Source organism: Suricata suricatta, chromosome 8 (assembly GCF_006229205.1).
Source record: "Suricata suricatta isolate VVHF042 chromosome 8, meerkat_22Aug2017_6uvM2_HiC, whole genome shotgun sequence".
NCBI lineage: Eukaryota > Metazoa > Chordata > Mammalia > Carnivora > Herpestidae > Suricata > Suricata suricatta.
The window spans coordinates 62322572-62347201 of record NC_043707.1 but is presented as its reverse complement, the minus strand read 5'-3'; positions in this window follow the sequence as shown (position 1 = coordinate 62347201).

The following is a 24630-nucleotide window of genomic DNA, read 5'->3' as shown; positions in this document are numbered from 1 at the left end:
ATGGCAGTGAGAAAGAACAAAATCTGGCCATTTGTAGCAATGTGGATGGACCTCGAGGGTGTCATGCTAAGCGTAATAAGTCAGGCAGAGAAGGACAGATACCATATGTTTTCACTCATAGGTCTAATAGGAGAAACTTAACAGAGGACCATGGGGGAGGTGAAGGGGGGGAAAAGAGTTAGAGAGAGGGAAGGAGGTAAATCATGAGAGATTTTTGAATACTGAAAACAAGTGAGGGCTGAAGTGGGAGGGGGAAGGAGAAGGGGGTTGATGGTCATGGAGGAGGGCATTTTTGGGGAAGAGCACTGGGTGTTAAATGGAAACCAACCTCACAATAAACTATAAAAAATAAAAATAAGAAAACAAAAAATGCAAGGCACTGAAAAAAAAAGAAAATTATGAACATTTTTAGTTAAAAGAAGACATATAGTCAAAGTGGTAGATTAGTCACTTGGAAAGTTTGTATTGGGGGTTAAAATAATATCATTTATATCTATAAATATTAGTCAAGAAACATACAAAATAAAAAGGTGTAAAATATGATATAGACATAAAATGTGGAACAAGAAGTAAAAATTTACTGCTTTTAGAATGTATTTGAATGTAAGGAACCATCAACTTGTTATATACACTGTGATACCCATATGATGCTATGTATGAATCCAATGGTAACCCCAAATCAAAAACCTATGATGGATACACAAAAAACAAAGAGAAAGGAATACAGTCATAAAAAGAAAACACCATCAAATGGTAATGGAGGAACACAAGAGAAGAAAACAATAGAAAAAACTAAAAAAAAAAAAAAACAAGTAGAAAACAATTAACAAAATGCCAATTAAGTACATACCTACTTAAAGTATGTACAATAAGTACATACTTATTTAAAGTAATTTAAATAAAAATGAACAAAATGCTCCAACCAAAAGAATATGGTGACTGAATAGATCAAAAGCAAGACCCATCTATATGCTGCCTACAGGAGACTCACTTTATGTTTAAAGACACATATAGATTGAAAGTGAAGGGATGGAAAAACATGCCATGCAAATGGAAGCAAAAAAAAGAAAAAGGTCAGGGTAGCAATATTTCTACTGGACACAATAGGTTTTAAAGCAAAGACTATAACGATTAACAAAGGGCACTACATAATGATAAAGGGATTAATCCAACCAGAGAATATAACACTTCTAAATATCTATGCCCACAACATAGGACCATATGAATACATAAAGTAAATATTAGTAGACATAGAGAAGGAAGTGGACAGTAATACATAGTGGGGGACTTTAATACCACACTTACATTAATAGATAGTACATCCAGATGAAAATCAACAAAGACACAGTGGCTTTGAATGATACACTAGACCAGATGCACCTAACAGATATATACAGAGCATTCCATCTAGAAAGAGCAGAATACACATTCAAGTGTCCATGGAATATTCTCCAGGATAGAGCACATGTTAGGACACAAAACAAGTCTCAATAAATTTGAGAAGATTGAAATAATATCAAGCATCCTTTTCAACCAATAATGGCATGAAACAGGAAATCAATGACAAGGCAAAAATAGGAAGAAACACTAACATGTGGAGGCTAATCATATGTTACTAAACCATCAATGGGTCAACTAAGAAATCAAAGAGGAAATAGAAAATACCTGGAGACAAATAAAAATGAAAACACAATGGCCCCAAATCTTTGAGATAGAACAAAATCAGTTCTAAGAGAGAAATTTATAGTCATACAGGCCTATCTCAAGAAAAAAGAAAAATATTAAATGTAAAAATATAATCTTACATCTAAGGGAATTAGAAAAAGAGAACAATAAAGCCCAAAGCTAGTAGGCAGAATGAAATAATAAATATTGAAGTGGAAATAAATAAAATAGAGACTAAAAATACTATACAAAAGATCAGTGAAACCAAGAGTTGATTCTTTGAAAAGATGAATGACTGATAAACTTTTAGACACACTTATCAAATAAATAGAGGTCTCAAATAAATAAAGTCAGGAATGAAAGAGTAGAAGCAGCACAGAAATGTGAAGGTTTAAAGAAACTACTATGAAAAATTATGCCAACAAATTGGACAACCTAGAGGAAATGGTTAAATTCCTAGAAACATACAGTCTTTTAAAACTTAACCAGGAAAAAGAACAAAAGTCCAGGATGAGATGAATTCACAGATAAAATCTACCAAAGATTTAAAGAGGAGTTAATACCTATTCTTTTCAAACTATTTCAAAAATATACAAGGGGAAAAGAAAGCTCAAATAAATTCTTAGATTCCAGCATTATACTGATACCAAAACCAGATAAAAATATTACAAAAAAAGAAAACTACAGGTCAATATCCCTGAGGAGCAGAGATGCAAAAATCCTCAACAAAGTATGAGCAAATGGCATTCAACAACACATTAAAAGGATCATTCACCACTATCAACTGGAATTTATTCAAGAATGGTTCAACATTCACAAGTCAATCAATGTCATGTACCCCATAAACAAAATGAAGAATAATCATATTATTATCTCAATTGATGCAGAACAAGTATTTGGCAAAATTCAACATCTATCCATGATAAAAAATCTCAACAAGGTGGGCTTAGAGGAAACATACTTCAACATATTAAAGTGCATATATGACAAAGCCACAGCTAATGTCACACTCAATGATAAAAAATGAGATCTGTTCCTCAAAGATCAGGAAAAAGACAAGTATGTCTACAGCAACCACTTTTATTCATCATGGTATTAGAAGTCCTAGCAACAGCAATCAGAAAGGAAAAGAAACAAAAAGCATCCAAATTGGTAAGGAAGGAGTAAAATGGTCAGTATTTGCAGATGACATGATACTATATATAGAAAACCTGAAAGATTCCACCAAAATAACCTACTAGAAGTAATAAAGGAATTCAGTCAAGTTACGGGATACAAAATTAATATACAGAAATCTGGTGTATTTCCATATACCAATCATGAAGTAGCAGAAAGAGAATTAAGAAAACAGTCTTATTTCCAATTGCACCAAAAAGAATAAAATACCTAGGAATAAACTTAACCAAGTTGGTGAAAGGGCTGTACTCTTAAAACTGTAAAACATTAATGAAAGAAATTGAAGATAACACTGACAGTAGAAAGACATATCATGCTTATGGACTGGAAGAATTCATACTGTTACAAAATCTATACTATCCGAAGCAATCTACAAATCCAATCCAATCCCTACCAATATCACTTTTCACAGAAGTAGGAGAAATAGTCCTAAAATTAATATGTAACCACAAAAGACTCTGAAAGCTAAAGCAATCTTAAAGAGCAAAGCAGAGGTATCACACTCCAGATTTCAAACTATACTACAAAGCTACAATAATCAAAACACATATAGCACAAAAACAGACACATAGATCTATGCAACAGGATAGGGAGCCCAAAAATAAACCCATACATAAATGGTCAATTAATCTATAACAAAGGAGGCAAATATACACCAAAGGGAAAAGTCTTTTCAATAAATGGTGCTGGGAAAAGTGGACAGCTGTATGCAAAAGAATGAAATTGCACCACTTTCTTACATTATATATGAAATAAACTCAAAATAGATTAAAAATCTAAATATGAGACCTGAAATCATAAAACTCCCAGAAGGAAACATAGGCAGTAATCCCTTTGGCAGTAGCATTAGCAACATTTTTCTAGATATGTTTCCTCAAAGCAAGGGAAAAAAAAGCAAAAATAAATTATAGTAACTATATCAAAATAAAAAGCTTTTGCATAGGAAAGGAAATTGTCAACAAAATGAAATGAATGGAAGAATATATTTGCAAATGACATATTTAATAAAAGATCGATACTCAAAATACACAGTTATGTAACTCAACATCAAAAGCCAAGCAATAGGACTAAATAATGAGCAGAATGCCTGAATAGACCTTTTTACAACAAAGATATGGAGTTGGCCAACAGACATGTGACTATATGCTCAACATTATCAATTATCAGGGAAATGCAAATCAAAACCCAAATGAGATATCATCTTATACCTGACAGAATGGCTAGTATCAAAAATATAAGAAATAACAAGTGTTGGTGAGGATGTGAGAAAACAGAATTCTTCTGTACTCTTGGTAGGAATGTGAATTGGTACAGCTACTGAGGGAAACAGTTACAAAGTTTCCTCAAAAAATAAAAAATAGAAATACCATATGGTACAGTATTTCCACTGGAAATTTACCCAAAGCAAACAAAAACACTAATTCAAAAAGATACAGCATTATTTATAATAGCCAAGACACTGAACAACTAAGTGTCTGCCATTAGATGAATAAAGGTACACACACACACACACACAGACACACACACACACACACACACACACAGAATGAGATTTTGCCATTTGTGACACTATGGATGGACCTGGAAGGTATTATGCTAAGTGAAATTCCGTCAGACATTATTTCACTTATGTGGAATTAAAAAAAAATCAAGTAGGGGTGCCTGGGTGTCTCAGTTGGTTAAGCATCCAACTTACAGCTCAGGTCATGATCTCGCAGTTCATAAGTTCAAGCCCTCTGTTGGGCTCTGTGCTGAGAGCTCATAACGTGGAGCTGCTTCAGATTCTGTCTCCGTCTGCCCCTCCTCCTCTGCTTGCACTCACTCACTCACTCACTCACTCACTCACTCTTTTTCAAAGATAAATAAACATTAACAACAACAACAACAAAAACAAGCAAACAGCAAAAAGAAGAAGAAAAGGACTGCTTATGCACAGAATGAACAAACACAGTTGCCAGAGGAAAGGAGGTTGGTGGTGGGATGAGCAAAATGGGGAAAAGGGAGTGGGAGTGGGATTAACAATTCTACAGTTATGAAATCAAGAAGTCACATGAATGAAAGGTACAGCATAGGGAATATAGTCAATAGTATCATATGGTGACAAATGGTAGGATCACCACGTTTGTGGCGAGCCCAGCATAACACAGAGTTGTCAAATCACTATATTGTACACCTGAAACTAATGTAACAATGTGTGCCAATGATTCTTCAATAAAAAAAGAAAAAAACCAAAAAATACAAGAGTTGCCTAAATTATAAAAAAAAAGGCAATGTTTGACCAATATAAATTTCCTGGCTTTAATATTATACAAAATCACCAAGGATTAAATAAATAGGTAAATGCTCTGTTCTCACAGATGAAGCAAGGACTGCTTGCTCTATGACACTTAAAATTCTTAATTTCTGCAGTTTGTATCTTCTTGAATTGTAAATATCTGAATTTAGAAGTTTAAACAAAGAATTGGGATATGGACATATTGAATAGATTCATCTGGACATTAGCTACAGTTTGAAATAAAAAGCTTCTCAGTGAGCAACTTTATTTTTAGAGTGAGCTATTCTCTTGAATATTCTGTTGCTCACCATGCTCCATGAATACATAAACCTAACATGTAGCCCCCTGAGAAGCTACAATGGAGTGAACACAAAGTATGCAGAATAGTTTTCTTATAGAATCTTACTTGTTTATGTTTTCCATCTTGTGGAATCCTTTTGCGCCATGGGTGGAAGTTATATTTGTTTCCAAATAATTTTTCTGGATAGTTAATGATTAACCCTTATAATCCCCTTTAGAACGGTTTGCCTTCTCTCTCTTTCATGGATAAAGAAACTGAGGTCGGAATTTAAGACATTTGTCAAAAGCTAAAGAGGGTGTTTAGATTAAGATGAGGCCAGATCTCTGCCTCAAATTCTGTGCTCATAGTTCTGCTCCATGAAAAATAGATGCCATTTAAATATTTACATTTTGCTAACAGTAGCAGAAATAATGCCAACAAATGTTAATTAAGCAGCCACAAGATGATTAAAACATTGGTATGAGCCTCCCCAGTGAGAAGAAATCTATTAGCATTTTCTTATTGACTCTCAGAAGCCTCACTGTGATCTGTCTCCATGAGCTGAAACAAAACAAAATTTCTGATCAAAGAGATTTGTCCCAAGGGGGATCAACTTTGCCAGAAGATACTGATCGCATGGTTGGTTGGTAGGGAGTGAATGTTTATCTGATGGCAGTCAGGAATAGCAGCATGACTCTTAGACAGGGATTTGTAGTCAAGAACAGTAACCCTCTCCAGGGGTCAGGTGCCAGCTAGAGCCCCTCAGCTTTTGCCATTACCTGTTTCTATGGTTTTTCTAAAAAGGGGCTATTTCTGCTTGCTGCTTCCATAGAGGAGGCCTCTACAAGTACAAGTAGTCCTGTGGTCCTTACCTGTAGCCACAGATACCAGATTGGCATGTGTGTGTGTGTGTGTGTGTGTGTGTGTGTGTGTGTGTGTGTTGGGGTGGGATGGGGGTCAGCTTTATCTTTCTTCCTTCCTCCAATTCTTTATCTGCTTCATTGGGGACTGACTTCATGGTCTCCAATAAGCACAGAGGCTAACTGAGTGCTTTCTGTTTAGTGTTCAAAAATTTTCCCCAACCCTTTTTCTTTGCATTCCCACAGGTTAATACTGTCGTTTTGCTTTACTGCTCCCTCCTGCTCTCCCTGGCAAAGGCACCATGGGGGAGTCTTCCTTTCCTCTTTAAGGCAACTCTTGTGAACATTGTCAGATGAAGACCCACTTGATGGCCTTAGCTGTTCCCCATCTCTGCGCTCTCTCTCCTTTTCCCACTGGAGTCCCTTCTTTGCAGCCTTGTCACTGAGAATTCAGGTGTTGCTTGATAAATAGGTGGCCCTTGGTTTGCATGCCAGGAGTTCACTCACAGACTGGCTTTCTAGCATCACCCAAAGCCACAGACCCTTGTAAAGAAACGGGAACTTTTCTAATGGAAAAGTTTCTATTACAAGCAAGAATCTATAGGAAGGAGAATCTCGAAACAAGAAACACCTCATTCATTCATTCTGAAAATATTCTCACAGATGTTGGACTGAAAAAGGCACAATGCTTACCCTAAACAAATTCATAGGAGAAATCGGTAGCCCACGCCCACAATACAGAAGCGAAGTATCTGACAGATGGATCTATAAAGGGCACCAAAATAAAACTGTTTGGTTCAGGAAGCCTACCTGGAGGAAGTGATGCTCAAACTGAATTTTGAAGGATAAAGGGTAACTATAGACAAGATTGTACTTAGGAAGCTTTTACAATTATCAAGTGAGACAGTAATCCAAGTGGACAGATTATAGCAATTATGTAGAAAATAATCTGGATCTGATGGCTCACTGTTTTAAAGAGAAAATGCAGGGGGCGGAGATAGGGGTAGGGGTGGGTGGGAGCCCTGGGTGACTCAGTTGGTTGGGAGGCCAACTTCAGCTCAGGTCATGATCTCATGGTACCTGATTTCGAGCCCGGCATTGGGCTCTGTGCTGACAACTTAGAGCCTGGAGCCTGCTTCAAATTCTGTGTCTCGCTCTCTCTGCCCCTCCCCCACTCATGCTCTCTCTCTCAAAAATAAATAAAGATTTAAAAATTAAAAAAAATAAAGAGGAAGTGGGGTTGGCAGTGAGAGAGACGGAAATATTACAAATAGCTGTTAGATTGTTCTCTTTTGAGTATCTGGGCGGTAAACGGGCCAGTCATTGAGATGAGACTGAAAGAAGGGTATTGTGCTTGTTGGGAGGAAAGGAGGCTGGTTTTGGATGTGTTGCCTTTGAAGTGTTTGTTGGTCATCCAGGTGACAATGACATTCTACTTGCCTGTGTGTTTCCCAGATTCAGCTGCTGACTCAAAGTAAAAGATACATTGCCAGCCCCTAGCGGAGAAAGGTACCAGTGGTAGACGTCTTAGCATTTCTTGAACAGAAAATGTTTTCAATTTCCCTATGGATATGTAGGCTTTTTAGAAATGGAAGCATCCTTAGAGAAAACTTCTAGCCTCCTTTTGCAGATTTGTCTAACCTTAGCAGCAAACTTTGGGCACCATTAGAAGAAACAATGACTGCCATAAAAGAAGGGCGGAAAAGGTCAAACAAGGGTTTCTGCTGCCCTAACAGAGAATGCTAGGGTCATGAAGTCCTTCTCTGTACCAGTTCTGAGCCTACTTTATTTGTATATGAATAAGAATCCAGAAAGTACATATTTACCGAGCTATGTCACAAATAAATGACTTTGTGGAAAAGAGACCATTCTTTGCCGCAGTGCTGAGTCAGAAAGCCTCAGTAGCCTCCATGCTCCTGGGCAAGGCCTGGGAGATAATTTCAGAATCAGAATCTGAATAGGATAATCATCCTTGGCATTTCCCCTTACACTCAACTCTGTAGAATACAGCAGTTCAATATTTATTGAGACTCTCTTCTGCACCAGGCCCTGTGCTAAGTCCATGACTCAGAGACGGGAAAGGAAATTACAAGGTCTGGTCTCAACCTTCAAATTGCTTGTGGCCTAGAAGAGGAAATACGTATTTAAAGAAAACATTATGACACTAATCCTTGACTTGCTCTATCAACAGTTTTATTTCTCAAAAAGTTAAGAAAGCAATGAGAGGAACCAATGCTTTGGGTCTATCTGTGAGAGACATATAGGAAAGAATCACTAATCTAATTTTATTTTCATTTTATTATTTTATCTTCCTCTCGAAGAAAATTATCTTTAGCAGAAAACATTACATATAACATTTGTAAGAGGGAATTAGTCCTGAGAAAGAGAAAAGTTCAAGAGTTCTGATGCAAAGAACTTCATCTCAGATGACTCTCAGAATTTACCGGTATAACCCTCAAATGCTATGACGATTTTTGAGGAAATGAGAAGTCATAGAGAGGTACTCCCAAACCGAAAGCAATAGTCTTGGTTTGAAAAAAAAAAAAAAAAAAAAAGGAGAAGGGTAAATTTTCAAACTACAAGCAGATAAGCTTAATGGCAATGCAGGGTAATGTTCTAGGCTGGATTTGCTTTTTTAAAAATGCTTACAAATACTCAGAAAAGGAAGCACAATTAACGGGAATCAACTCTGTTAATTAAGAGTGAATCATGCCAAACTCATCCCACTTTTCTTTTTGATAGGGCTGCCAGGCTGACACATCATGAAAACACAGTAGACATTGTGTATCCAATTTATTTGAGAACACCACATGTGGTTTTAGAGCCACAATTTCAAAGATATTGCAAGAACATTAAAAATTCTCAGAACATGGCCTTTTAGAGCCCTTCCTTTAGGTGTAATTAAATTCCCATGTATTTGCAGTGTCCTGGTATCCAATCAACTGAGAGCCATCGTACAGCCCAGGAGGCTATTAGAGCCCAGCAGTTACATTTTAGTTATTTATTCACTTTATCTCATGCTATCCTCTCTCAACTCTTCAACCCTTCCATTAATCTGTGAGCCTGTCTTCAGACTCTGTTTGCTTTAAGTTGCTTTTTTTCAGACCCTGGAACGTGATTAAGGAAAATATCTATGCAATTCATCAAAGGCAGAGGGAAAGCCAAGCACTCTTTCAAATCTTAAGCATGTTACCTTTTGCTTTGCCTCCATATTTATTAACTAGGTCAAATGGTGGACATAGACCCCGGAGGGTCTCTGTTTGACCTTGATTTGGGTCTGGCTGCCTTTGAGAAAAACAACCCAAACTCTGTGTACAGATTGCTTTTGATTTGGGTGACACTAGAACAGTAATTTTCCAGTTTTTTCTGCTTTGACACATATTGCAGATGGCCTTGATATGTGTACCGCCCTCTCACAGTTATACCCAGACCATAGGGTATGGCAGGGGTCTGACTGGGAGTAGTCTAACAGGCAATTCTGGGCAGCCTCATTCTAGGTCCACTTGTCTTTTTTTTTTTTTTTTCATTCAAGAGAACATATTGAGTTATGAGTGAAATTCATGTTATTATGGTGATGTAGTTTGTTCAGGTTTAGTGTTTACTAAAAATCCAATTGTGGGGCACCTGGGTGGCGCAGTCGGTTATGTGTGTGACTCTTGGTTTTGGCTCAGGTCATGATCTCATGGTTCATGAGTTCAAGCCCTGTATCGGGCTCTGAACTGACCGTGCGGAGCCTGCGTGGGATTCTGTCTTCATGTCTTTCTGTCCCTTTCCCGCTTGTTCTCTCTTGAACCTTGGTATTAATTAAAGGTGGCAAATCACATGTCATAACTGATGGTAACACACAAGTGAGTTGTGACACTAGGCCTGAGAATTGGTTAGATACAGTGTTGCAGCCAATGGTTTAAAACTGCAACATAAATTGTGTGGGGAGGGGATGTAGATCCCTTTGAGCATCTTCCCAGAATACTGGTGAAAAAGACAGCCTTTGACTTCCTAATTATTTCTGAGATTTAAGCAAACAACAAAGACCTTATCTTTGGACTTTTTTTCTCCTTTAATCACTACTCTCCCCTCCCCCATACCTTTGCTTCCTTTTTCTTCCTCCTATCAAAATCTGCACTCAGCAAATGATCTGACATCGTTTAACAGACTGTAGTATACATTTAAGTGTACTTTGTTTTCCCAGAAAAGTCATATTGTTTGCATTTTTTTGCCTCATCTCAACAGTAGTGTTCAAAGGATTCCCATCCCAAAGCTGTAATTTTGTATATCTGCCCTAAAATCAGACAGTTTGAGGCTTCAATCTGGAGGTAAGATAAATTACCCTTTTTTGAAATCCTACAGGATAGCCAGCTGCCAAGGAAGGCAACACTGATTCACAGACTCCTCTGCTAGGTACTTTCAGAGTTTACTGGTCTAGATCAGTTATTCCTTTTTCACTGCTGTAGCAGCCCCAGTTTACTGAAATCTAAAAAGTGCCCCTCTTTATAGGAAGAACAGATAGATTCAGCCCATTTTCCTAGACTAACTCTTTTAGGTAAGACTATTTTAAGTTGAATAATAAAAACAAATCTCAAAGAGAAAGAAAAAAAAAAGAAAATTGAGGCATATATCAACTCTAACCCACACATGGACATAGGATCCCTCCTCAGTAATCCTTTTATAATTCTATCTTCAGTCTTTCTGAATTAAATACATGTGGTAAGCAACTAATCAGGGTTTTGTTTTTTAATTAAAAATTAGCGCTCGATAGTAGGAGAAATCTCCCATTGACTCATCTAAGCACTTAGGCACTCAAATTCAGTTTAAAACAAACCATACTCTGATTAGATATTTGATACATTTTAATTTCTCTAATTTGAAAAGTCAAATTGGAGATAATAACCACCGTTTAAAATAAAAGAATCTAAAAGATTCCACAGACATTTGTGAAGAAGATAAATACAATGGAATTGAAAGGGGAAAGTATCAACGTTCCCCCTTGGGTGTGACATTCTCAAGCCTGCAGCCCTCTGATTCTTTTGAGGAGTCAAGTTAACATCAACGACAGGACCATTTTACTGGCCGTGTTTCTAATCCGGGAACCTCTATGCTCTGTTCAGTGGGGCTCTGGACCACCTGCTCTGTGCTTCAGCACTGAGATTGTGGGAAACCCGGAAGAAGTTGAGAGCTGGTAGCTGTTCTCATGGTGCCAGAACAATCTTCCTAAAACACAGATTTATTCATCACCCTCGCCTTAATCAAAAGCAAGTCAAAATTCTGCAGATTGGGCGGCTTACACGACAGTTCTGGAGGCTGTAAGTCTGAAGTCAGCAGCCAGCGTGGCTAGGTGCTGGTGAGAGCTCTCGTCCTGGCTGGCAGACAGCTACCTTCCTGTTGTGTTCTCACATGGCTCTTCTTTTTAACATTTACTTTTATTTTTTGAGAGAGAGGGAGAGAGAGTGAGAGCGCACATGCAGCAGCAGGGAAGGGGAAGAGGGAGAGGGAGGGAGATAATCTTAAGCAGACTCCATGCTCAGTGTGGAGTTCAGAAGAGGAGCTTGATCTCATGACTGTGAGATGATGACCTGAGTGAAATCAGGGGTCAAACACTCAACTAAGCCACCGAGGTGCCCCTTTTCTTCTTCTTCTAACGACCTAATCCCATCACGGGGTCTCCAATCTCAGGACCTCACCTATACCAAATTACCTCCCAATGGCCCCAGCTCCTAATGCTATCACATTAGGGGTTAGGGCTTCAACCTATGAATTTTGGTGTATGTGCAGGGGGGAGTCACAGACATTTACTCCATAATAACCTCCTCTCTTAAAAGCCCTTTAAAGTATTTCTGACCTTGAATTAGGAACCTTTTCATAACTGTTCTCTGACTCTCTACTGCCTCCCAGTCCATCTCTCATCCCTGACCTTACAGGTGCCCTTCATCTATTCTTAACCAATCTGCAACGTGTCTTCCGATGACCTTTTATACATTATGCTCCATCAGTCTGGGATCCCTTCCTTACCTTGTCTACTGAACAATTCCTACCCTTAAAATATTGAGTGTGGCCTCTCTCTTCTCCCATTTCACTTCATGACTTTTCCTTATTCAGTCAGCTAGGGCATTTGTTCTCAGGAATAAGTTGTCTTGGGCGTTATTATCTCAGGAAAAGCAGACATAAAAGACAAAGAAGTCCATCCTTGCCTTTTGATTTTTAAAATCCTAAGGCCCTCAGGGAAAGAGAAGCTATGGATTTGAGAAAATAATAAAGCATAAAAGTAGCCCCCCAGCCTCCCATCATCACAGGTGAAGCCATAAGAGATGAATTCTCTACTATTTGGAAAGAAGGGCATGGAGCAGACATGAAGAATGAGTAAGCAGTTGGGGAGGGTCCCAGGAAAAGAAATATAGACAGTGAGAAGCAGAGATCTCTCTGCCAGCGAGCTCAGGAGGTTGTATCTGACCCTGCAGGGAGCAGCCCTAGGAGAGTATGGAGTGTGGTCCATCTCAGCCCTAGAGCCCAGGCAGGAGGCCCCAGGCCAGGAGCTGTGGCATCTCAGAATGATCACATGAAGGAAAGTGCCACAGGATTTAGCACCCATAGTTTCCCCAAGTGCAGCAGGAGCAGCAGCAGGAAGATAGCTGCTAGAGGGATTTGCTAGATTGTACACGGTCTTTACTGAATGTGAAGGATGAACTGGGTGTGACCGGCATGGACTAGCCCTTGGGAGCAGATAGGTGGATGGATGTTCCTGTGGATGCCAGCTACCTCCCCCCTCCCGCCCCACCTCTCGAACACCCAGCTACTGTGAACATTCCCATAAGGTGACTGCATCCCTGAACTGATAGAGATGAAGATGCCACCAGCTGGCAGAATGGGCATGAGGATAGAAATTACATTAAATTCTTTCAGAAAGCAAATGCACTGTACACCAGAATTTGTAGATGGAGATTTGAAAGCATACATGTCTTTAAAGATTCAGCTTTGATGATATTCTTAATGAACGTTTTGATTAACTCTCCTAGAGAAAGTGAGGGGTTCTTTCATTAGAAAAAGAAGAAAAAAATCCTTTTTTGAAAGGTTATGCTAAGGATCAATGGTAGCATGTTTATAAAAGACAGTATGGCACCTAATTTGTCGATAGCCCTCAATAATTGGGGCATTGTATTCCAGTGTTTCTGGCCCACCTTTTGTTTGCACAGTGCCTGGGACAAAGCAGACCCTCAGATGCTCACTGCATGAAACTACCTTCTAGAATCTCGTTAACAGAAAAGTTGACACATATTATGTATATTTTACATGTATGTGTGTATTTATAGATTATATATATTATATATGTATTATACATATATATACATATATATTGGTGTGTGTAGAGATTATATACCACTCTCTCTGTATTTGCAGAGTCTTATATAACCTATAAGCAGTAATAGTACAGAATGAGAATGTTACTCTGTAACATTACAGAATAATCTAGTTAATCGTCTAGTTTCCTAAAATCTGAACCACAGGGAAGAAGAAAGTTTGCTTGGCAAAGAAATCAGAAATCCTTATCTAGAATACGAGATCAATGATCTCTGATATCCTGGACCAGTGCCACCAGCTTATGAACGTACACTATTCACACATGGATCTGGACACTGATAATTCTTTGTGGCATTTGGGTAAATTTGAAAATAATACTTACAGAAGCCACTGAGAAATGCAGGGCTACAGTGGGAGACATCAGTGGCTGTTACAAGGTGACAGGAAGAAAAAGTTTTCTTTTTATAGGAGAAAGGAAAGGGAAGGCTGTGGACCCCGGAAGAGAGCAGGAGAACGGCACCTCCCCACTTCCATGGTACCACCCTCCACAATTGCCACACCTCCTGGGGATACCTGTTGGGACATCAGAGGATAGTGCAGGACACTAGAGTCCTTGGAGAGCTAGTGGTTGTGACTGCTTGGCAGCATTAAGGAAAGTGACCACTAATCAGATACCTGGTAAGTGTCTTTATCTGCATGAGGTAGAAAATTAATTGGAGAATAGACCCACAGTAAAGGTGTGAGACAACCAAGAGGGTGACCAGATATATGCTGTGCTTAGCTAGAGAAAAAGAAATTCTGTAAATTAATTGCCAGATAGGAATGAGATGAAATGTTCTTTCTGATCCAGCAGGACTTCCCTTCTCTCTCCTCCTCCTCCTCCTCCTTTTCCTCCCTCTTTTTTCACTAACCAGCCCCTCCATCCCTTATTAGATATTCATTATTTGAACAGCCTTGGGGAAGCCAAAGGTTAGGGAACTTTTGTCCAAGGTTGACATAAAAACCTAAAACCTTTATTATTGGGATCCAGAAGAGAGGAAGCGAAAAGAAATGATATTTGTAGGAGGCGCTACATCTCCAGAAATGGAAATTGAAAGACTCTTAATGAGTCTTCAGTGCTAAGAAAGGGCTGTGACTGTGTGGAGTTGTGACATCTATTTTTTTCCACAGAGAATCAGGATGGGGATTAGTAGGTCATTGTGTGGATTCAGTTATTTAGAGGCAGATATGCACCTTCCCTTCAATTGTCTTGCTTGGTGTTTTGGTTGATTTGTTTGTTCCTAGTAGTGTAATGTTACACAGACATTAGAGCAGGTTCTTATCCCTGACATACTGAGATTTTGGGGTACAGGGCAGTCACGTGCACTGTAGGAATGTTTAGCAACATCCCTGGCCTTGACCTACTAGATGCCAGTAGTAGCATCCCTCCAAGCTGTGACAACCAAAAATGCCTCCAGCCATTGCCAAATGGCCCCTGTATGGGGGCAGGGGGAGTTAGAGATAATTAACACCATCGCATTAGCATACAGACTAGCTGGACATTAACGGATGTTTTTAGCCCTGTTATTTCTAGTCTAAAGTGAAGCAGAAAATTTCCTGATGCTAAACTGACACTGACTCCAGGTTCTTTCAAGTTCCAAGAATGAACTGAAATTTTATACCATCTGTTGAGAAATTCCTCAACTTCTCTGGGTATAACAGGTACACTGATAGCATTCACTTGGAGATGCATTTCTATCAAAACCAGTGCTTTAAAAAGTCTAAGGAAAAAGGGTATGGAAATGCCAGAGATGTGATGTTAAAGAGAGAATGAAGATCAAAATAAGAGCCATTTCACTTTTTTTTGTAAAAAAAATGTAGATTACCAATGTTAATATCCATGAAATTTAGAATGCTAAAAATACTAAAAATACTACAAATCACAATTTAATAGGAAAAAATAAATAATTCAATTTAAAAAAGCAAAGTACTTAAATCGACATTTGATTAAAGAAGATATTCGAATGGCCAACTAGTATGTAAAGTTGCTCAACATCACTAATCATCAGGGAAGTGCAAATCAAAACCACAATGCCATATCACCTCACATCTGTTAGAATGGCCACTATCAAAAACACAAGAGATGAACAAATGTTGGTAAGAATGTGGAGAAAAGGGAACCGCTGTGCACTGTTGGTGGGCATATAAATTGGTACAGCCACTTGGGAAAACAATATGGGAATTCCTCAGAAATTAAAAATAGAAATAGCATTTGATCCAGTAATTCCTCTAATGGGAATATATCTGAAAGAAACAAAAACACTACATTGAAGAGATGCTGCATTCTCATGTTTACTGCAGGATTATTTACAGTTGCCAAGACATGGAAACAACCTAAGTGTCCAAAAGCAGATGAAGGGATCAGGAAGATGTGGCACCACATCCCCCTCCATAGGAATACTATTCAACCATAAAAAAGAAGGAAAACATGCCATTTGTGACAACATGGGTGGAGTTTGAGGGCATTCTGCTAAGTGAAACAAGAAAGACAAATACTATATAATATCACTGATGTGTGGAATCTAAAACAATCTCCCTCCTAAAAAAAACCCCCAAACTCATAGAAAAAGAGCTCAGATTTGTGGCTAACAGATATTAAGGATGGGAATTGGGAGAACTGGAGGAAAGTAGTCAAAAGGCACAGAGTTCCAGTTAAAAGCTAAATAAGTCCTAGGGATTAATGTACAACATGAGGACTTATACCTAACACTATCATGTATTAGAAAATATCTAAAAGAGTAAGTCCCAAAAGTTCTTTTCACATGGAAAAAGACTTTTCTTCCTTTTTATTTTTTGTATATATAGGAGGTGATGGATACTATTAACCTGTGGTAATCATTTCACAATATGTAAGTCAAGTTATTCTTTATACTATGTACCTTAAACTTATACAGTGCTGTATGTCAGTTATATCCGAGCAAAACAAAGAAAAAATACAATTCAAAAAAAATACTACAGAAATTCCTTACATGACAAATAACCCCAAATGTCCCCATGACAGGGGAGAAGTCTAAAGACAGGGAATTTAATTGAGGCCACAGAAATACCTAATCATGGCCCATTGTCTGTAACCCCTCCAGCCACTGACTCCAGACCAGAGTTCTGCTTCCCACTCTAGGAATTCCAAGGTGCACAGTAGTAGCTACCGTCTTTGGAGTCCACACACAGAGACAAAGAAAGAGCATTTGACTTGGATTTAAAAATTTAATAAATAATTTGAAATAAACCTGAGATAAAATGGTGAACATATTTGAGAAGTTACACATAGCATTCAGCTTCAAGTAAATCCCATGATGGGCTTTAAAAGAAGAAAGTACAGATGTTGAGTTTAAAAAACAGAAGAATAGAGTCATCCAACACCCAACACATGAAATGGTGGGTGAAACAGCCTTTGACTTGGACTTAATGACACTCACCTTATAATACCTGCATTGAAAGGTTAAAAAAAGGTTTGGACACTGTATTCCATTTTGCCTTTTCCACCATGGCTCTTATAATAGACTTGATGCTTTTCTATTTTTCCCAGGGAAATTGACCCCTGATCACATACAACTCACTGAGGGATTAGATAAGTGCTGTCTGGAGAACAGTAACAGTCAGTGGGTCAACTGGAAAGGTTTACAAAGAGGATACGAAAAGTGGTTACCGTAAGGGTAGCACAGGACTGGAAGGTAGGTCCTGTGGGCTCCGTCAGGGTGTGAGGCCGAGCCCACCACTGCCATCGAATTCTTTTTACAATTGACCTTGAATAGAAGGTCAATGCGATATTGACCAAATTTGCAAATAGCACAAAGCTTGCAGGTAGGGGAGATAAAGACGATAACATATTACAAAAACCCAGCAGGATATAGGTAATTCAGATCACCGGTTGAACAAAAGTGAGATGAGTTTTAATATAAAGGCACGCAAGATAATATATGCACCTGAGAGAAAATAACTCCCAGCACAGATTCAAATCACGGGGGTATTACTCAGGAAGCTGTCATGCTGAGTGAGATTTGGGGAGGTTGGTGGATGACAAATTGAATAGGAGTTCACAGTGCAATGCCACAGCAAAGGAGGACAGTGCTATTTTGAGATGTTTAGACAATATAAAGCAATCTTTGAAAATACAAGAGGGGACAGAGAATTGCTCTACAGTATGTTGGTAAAATCTCACCTTGAGCTCCCTGGTGCCCTGACTTGAACAAAGACAGCAATGAGAGGAGGAGATTTAGCAAAGATAGTCATTTGAATGCTATTCAAAATGATGCACAGGTCTCCCAAGGAGAAACTGAATTGTCCTCTCATGCCAGGCAAGCACACATTTATAGAAAGTTTTCTTATGGCAAGGTCCTTTTGCTACTGTATTTCCTTTGAATGCCTTGTTGACTTTCAGGAAGGGAGGGAAAAAGAGAAACAACCAAAGAGTTCCTTTAGGGAGCATAAAAATTAGGGTCCTTCATATGCTTAGCAATATTTGTTGGGTATAAATTCTTCCCTGCTAAAATCTTTGACTCTTATAGGAAAAGAGATGACAAAATTATGCAAGGACAAATCAGTCCTTATATTAGACTAGCATTATTAAACTGATATTAAAACAAATAAAGGTTCAAAAGGAGAGATCTTATTCTGTCAGGCAGGGAAGATGTCAGAGAGCTCTCTCCCCCATTCATACTACTGAAAGATGAGTAGCAGCAGAAGTGGACAGATGATTGAATGGAGAGAATGTGGAGCCTTGGAGGCGGGTAAGAGGGAAATGATTGGCACCTGAGCTGGCCAGCAGGCGTGTCAGGAATGGGAGAGTTAGAAAGGTGAAGAATGTGTGTGAAGGAAAAGATTAGTAATACTGCAGGAAGATAAAAGCTTTGACATCAGATTAATTAGATTTTAATCTGGACTCTAGTGCTTGGTAAATACATACATGCAATTTATTTAATCTCCCTGAGACTAAGGTTTTTTATTAATTAAATTATAAAAACTACTTTGCAAGACCATCATGAGAACTAAAAATAAGGTACATATGAAGCACGTAGTTGTCAAAGCGTGTATTAGGCCCATGATAGATGTTTACAATTTTAGTGACTGTTTAATTGTTGAAGCCATGGAGGAAAAAGAATAAAAGATTGTGAGAGTTTATTCCTGGATGGATTTTGATATTGCCTTTAGAAATACAGTAGGCAAGAGGAGAATTTATTAGTTTGGCAAGGTAGTAGAACACTGAGTTTCACCCACGTTGAGTTTGAAGAGATGATTTTGCCAGAATTTGCCTCTTGAGGCATTTTATGAACTACCAAATGTGGTGAGAGTTGAGTCACTAAAATAGTACAGTTGTGTAAAAATTCTGAACCCAGTTTTCAACACTTGGGAAAGTAGTGATGTGTTAGCATTTCTGTGGAACAGATTTGGAATGCTTTGATGGGCCTAGGTCAATTTGAAAAAGAACTCAGAGCTAAAAATTCTCAGTTCATTGGACCACACATAGGATTTTTTAAAAACATAAGTATATAGCTAAAGTTATAGAAATTACTCATGCTCAATTTCTACTTCACATTTAATTTCACACATACAATGGCAATGTTTTTATGCAAATAAAGAGTGTGTGCAGTGGGGAAATTTCCATATGACAGTATCCAGATAAATCAAGGACACAATAAATTAACAATAATCCAAAGAGAGGATGTAGGGAGCATATCTATCTTGCATTATGATGTATCTTGTCTTTGTTTTTATGTCTAAGAGTGCTACCAGCTGTCAGTGCATGGCCCACAGCCACAGGAACAAGACACAAATACCTGGTTAAAACAGTCACAGTGGGATGCTTTTCTACACACGCACTTCTTTCATTTTGTATCATTTAAAAGACATTCTATTTCTGTCATTCAAACGATAATCACTTCCACAACTTAAAATGATGTGTTAAAATTTAAAATATAATTAGTACTGGGATGGCTGAAGTATACCTAATTTTACTGATAACAGCTTGCTAATAAAAAAGAGAAAGGTTAATATTAATACTTACAATCATCTTTGTGATCCTCCAAATTTATTTTTAGACTTCGATATTTTAAAGCAGAGGCCAGCAAACTTTTTCTGTGAAGGAGAAGATAGTAAATATTTTAGTTTTGTGGGCCAACAGGCAAAATCTAGGATATAATATAGGCACTTACATAAAAGAGGGAAAACAGATGTCCACAAATTTTTAAAATAATCATTGAATATTATTAATATAACTCAGGTCATATGAACATAATTCAATATAATTTTTTGTAATAAAGGTCTTTTGATGAGAAGAATGGAATGGGGGGGGGCAGGTAACAGTTTGCTTAATTGGGGTTCAAGGTTAGTGTACCCTGTCTTCCTGGTAGAAATGTGGCGTCATCCTTCAACAAGGCCTTCCCTGACCTCTCTCAACACAGAGAGTTTTTTCGGGGAATGCTCCAGAGTATGCTGCACTTTTGGCACTTTTGTACTACCCTCATAGTGTTAGACCCTTTTCGACCCAGAAAGGCAGGTTTAGAGCATAGGCTCTGGAGTAAGACTTTCTGAATGTGAATTCCAGCAGAAGTGAAATTTAACAGTTGTGTGACCTTTGACTACTGACTTCATTTTGCTTATCTATAAAATGGATGAGTACCTACTTTACGGAGCGGCTGTAAAGATTAAATGAATCACAGCGAAGATTTAGAAGACTACATGGCATGTTATAAAGCTCTCGATATAAATATTAGCTTCTTGCTTTATTAAATTTTTAAAATTTTATTTTGTATTCCAGTATAATTGACACACATTATCCTTCTTTTGCTATCTTTCATTTATGAATGATGTATAATGAAAATACAAGGTTTTATTGGTTTCAGGCGTACAACATATTGATTTGGCAATTCTGCACATTACTCCATGCTCACCAAGAGAAGTATAGTCCCTATTGGTCACTGTACAAGATTATTACAATGTTGACTATATTATCTATGCTGTACTCTTCATCTCTGTGACTTATTTATTTTATAACTGGAAGTTTGTACTTCTTAATTGCCTTCATATATTTTGCCCATCACCACCCAATTCCCCCTGGTAGCCACCTGTTTTTCCTCTACATTTAAGAGTCCATCTGTTTTTTGATTTGTTCATTGTTTTGTTTTTTAGATTCCACATATAAGTAAAATCATGTGGTATTTGTCTTTCTCTGTCTCACTTATTTCTGATACCCTCTAGGTTCATCAATCTGTGGCAAATGGCAAGGTCTTGTTCCTTTTTTACGGCTGAGTAATAGTCTGCTATATATTATACATACATAGATATATAGTATCTTCTTTATTTAATTTTAAAGTGTTTTTTGAGAGAGAGCTAGAAAGTATGAGTAGGGGCAAGGGCAGAGAGGGAGGGGGAGAGAGAGAATCCCAAATAGGCTCTGCACTGTCAGCACAGAGCCCCACATGGGGAATGAACCAGGAGATCAAGACCTGCACTGAAGTCAGATCCTTAACTGACTGAGCCAGAGGGGTGCCCCCATAACTTTTTTATTAATTATCAAATATACAATTGGGTTGCATCCATACCTTGGCTATTGTAAATATTGTTGAAATAAAAAGTGTATGTATTTTTTTCAAATTATTGTTTTTGTTTTCTTTGGGTAAATACCAGTCATGGAATTACCTGATCATATAGTAGTTCTATTTTTAATTTTTTGAGGAACTTTCATACTATTTTCCAAAGTGGTTGCATCAATATACATTACCATAAATAGCATATGACGATTTCTTTTTCTCCACATCTTCAACAATAGTTGCTATTTTTTATCTTTTTGATATACGCCAGTCTGATAGTTATGAGGTGATATTTCATCGCGCTTTTGATTTACATTTCCCTGCTAATCTGTGCTATTGACCATCTTTTCGTGTCTATTGGCCACACATCTGTCTGCTTTGGGAAAAGTCTATTCAGGTCCTCTGTCCATTTTTTAATCAAATTGTTTGATTTTTTGGTGTTGAGTTGTATACATTCTTTAAATATTCTTTGGTTATTAACCTCTTATCAGATATGTTATTTACAAATATCTTCTCCCAGTCAGTAGATTGTTTTTTCGTTTTGTTGACAATTTTCTTTGCTGTGCAAAAGCCTTTTATTTTGGTGTAGTTCTGATATTTATTTTTTGTTTTTGTTTCTCTTGCCTGAGGGGATACATTCATAAATGCATTGCTAAGGCTGATGTCCAAGATTAATGCTCATGCTTTCTTCTAAGAGTGTTGTGGTTTTGAGGCCTCACATTTATGTTTTTAATCCATTCTGAGTTTTATGTACGATGTAAGTAAGTATGTCAGTTTTATTCTTTTGTAAATAGCTGTCCAATTTTTCCAACACCATTTATTGAAAGACTGTCTTTATTCTATTGTATATTCTTCCCTTTGACATGGATAAGTTGGTTATATATGCATGGGTTTATTTCTGAGCTCTCTTTTCTGTTGCATTGATCTGTCTTCTTTTGTGTCAGTATACACACATATAAATATACATAATATGTGTCAACTTTTCTGTTAACAAGATTCTAGAAGAGAGTTTTGTGCAGTGAGCATCTGAGGGTCTGCTTTGTTCCAGGCACTGTGCAAAAAAAGGTGAGCCAGAAACATTGGAATACAACCCACCAATTATTGAGGGTTATCAATAAATTAGGTGCCATACTGTCTTTTATAAACATGCTACCATTGATCCTGTGTCTCCTTCACCAGATTAGGGAGGTTTTCAGTTATTATTTCTTTGGATAATTTTTTTTTTTAGTTTTTTACAATGTTTGTTTGTTTTTGAGAGAAACAGAGTGCAAGCGGAGGAGAGGCAGAGAGAGAAGGAGACACAGAATCCGAAGCAGGTTCCAGTCTCTGAGCTGTCAGCACAGAGCCTGACACAGGGCTCAAACTCATGGACCACAAGACCATGACCTGAGCTGAAGTCAGATACTTAACTGAGCCACCCAGGCGCCCCTTCTTTGGTAAGTTTTCTATCACCTTCTCTCTCTTCTTCTTCTGGAACTCCTATAATATGAGTGTTATGTTTGGTGATGTCAAGAGTTCCCTTAACTTAATCTTAGTTTTTATTTTATTTTATTCTATTTTATTATTATTATTATTTTCAGTGTTCACCTTGGTGGCTTCCTCTGTCTTCCAGATCACTGATCCATCTTCTGCATCCTCTTAACTGTTCTTTATTACCATGGTGTATTTTTTCATTTCAGTTGCTCTATTATCAGTTCTGACTAGTTCTTTTATATTTCTCTTTTTGAAGTTCCCACTGAATTCTTTCATTCTTTCCTCAAGTCCCATGGGTATATTAATGATCATTACTTTAATAATAAGCATACTGCTTATCCTTGTTTCATCTAGCTCTTTTTCTTTTTTGCTTTTTAAATGTTTTTATTTATTTTTGAGAGAGAGCGAGAGACAGCATGAGCAGGGGAGGATCAGAGAGAGAGGGAAACACAGGATCTGAAGCAGGCTCCAGGCTCTGAGCTAGCTGTCAGCAGAGAGCCCGATGTGGAGCCCGAACCCATGAATCATGAGATCATGACCTGAGCCGAAGTTGGATGCTTAACCGACTGAGCCACCCAGGCACCCCATCTAGCTCTTTGTCTGTGATTCTTGTATTGTTCTTCTATTTCAGACATAGTCCTCTGTCTCCTCATTTTGTGTAGCTCACTGTGTTTGTTTTTATATGTTAGGTCTGCTATCTTCTGGCCTTGAAATGGTGGTCTTGTGTAGAAGAGGTTCTGTGTGCCCTATAGCACGCTCCTCCATGGTCACCAGAACCGAGTCTTCCAGGGAGGTCTCCTGAATGGGCTGGGTATGCCTCCTCCTGAGGCTAAGTTGAGATTACGTTTGGTTCAGCTGGCTGCAATGCCCTGCTTTATGTGTTCTGGGCATAGTGAGCAGGATTTTTCCTACACATTTGAGAGGTCTGGCTGTGGCTGCCACAGGCTCTTTTGTAGGTAGGGCCAGCGCCCATTCTAGCTGTCTGCGATTCCCTCTGTCATAACTACCAGCATGCCAAAGGACAGGACTTACTTTTTGTATAGCCAGCTAAGACATCTGGGTGCAGACACTGTGTGCGCTGGGGTGGGGTTCTAGTCCCTCTTCCACAGGAAAGGAGGGACCTTTGAGTGGCACTGGTCCAGCGAGGCCTGCCTGCCAGAGGTGACAGTGCAGGAGCCACTGCTGAGGTGGTGGTTGTGTGGTGGTGTTTCACAGGGGAATGCTGGGTGGTAAAACTATCCTTAGCTCATGCATTGTACAAAAAGAGGTAGTGGCTAGATTTGGCTCACCGACCATATTTCACAATATTTTTTCTTGGGGCGCCTGGGTGGCTCAGTCGGTTAAGCGTTCAACTTGGGCTCAGGTCATGATCTCACAGTTTGTGAGTTCGAGCCCTGCGTGGGGCTCTGTGCTGACAGCTCGGAGCCTGCATCAGATTCTGTGTCTCCTTCCCTCTCTGCCCCTCTTCCACTTGTGCTCTGTCTCTCTTTCAAAAATAAATAAATGTAAAAATATTTTTAAAAATATTTTTTCTTTCCCTTAAACCATCATTACAATGTATTAGAACTGAAGTGTGTGAGCCAGAACATATCTTAGGCTGTTGTCAAAATTATCTTACTCATTGGGGCGCCTGGGTGGCTCAGTCGGTTAAGTCTCCGGCTTCGGCTCAGATCAGATCTCACGTTCTTGGGTTTGAGCCCCGTGTCAGGCTCTGTGCTGACAGCTAGCTCAGAGCCTGGAGCCTGCTTCCAGTTCTGTGTCTCCTTCTCTGTCTGCCCCTCCCCCTCTCATGCTCTGTCTCTCTCTGTATCAAAAATAAATAAAACATTTAAAAAAAAATAAAAAAAAATTATCTTACTCATTGTATAGATAAAGAAACTGAGACCCAATAGTAAACCAACTTGCCCTTACAACCTAGCTCAGTGCTGATAGGTCCCATAGGAGAAACTATATCCCAGGGACTTCCTAAAATTACAAGTCAGAGTGCAGCGTGAGTTGGGTGCTGAGAACAGCAAGGTAAAAGCTGACTAGAGTCAGAACTGGTTA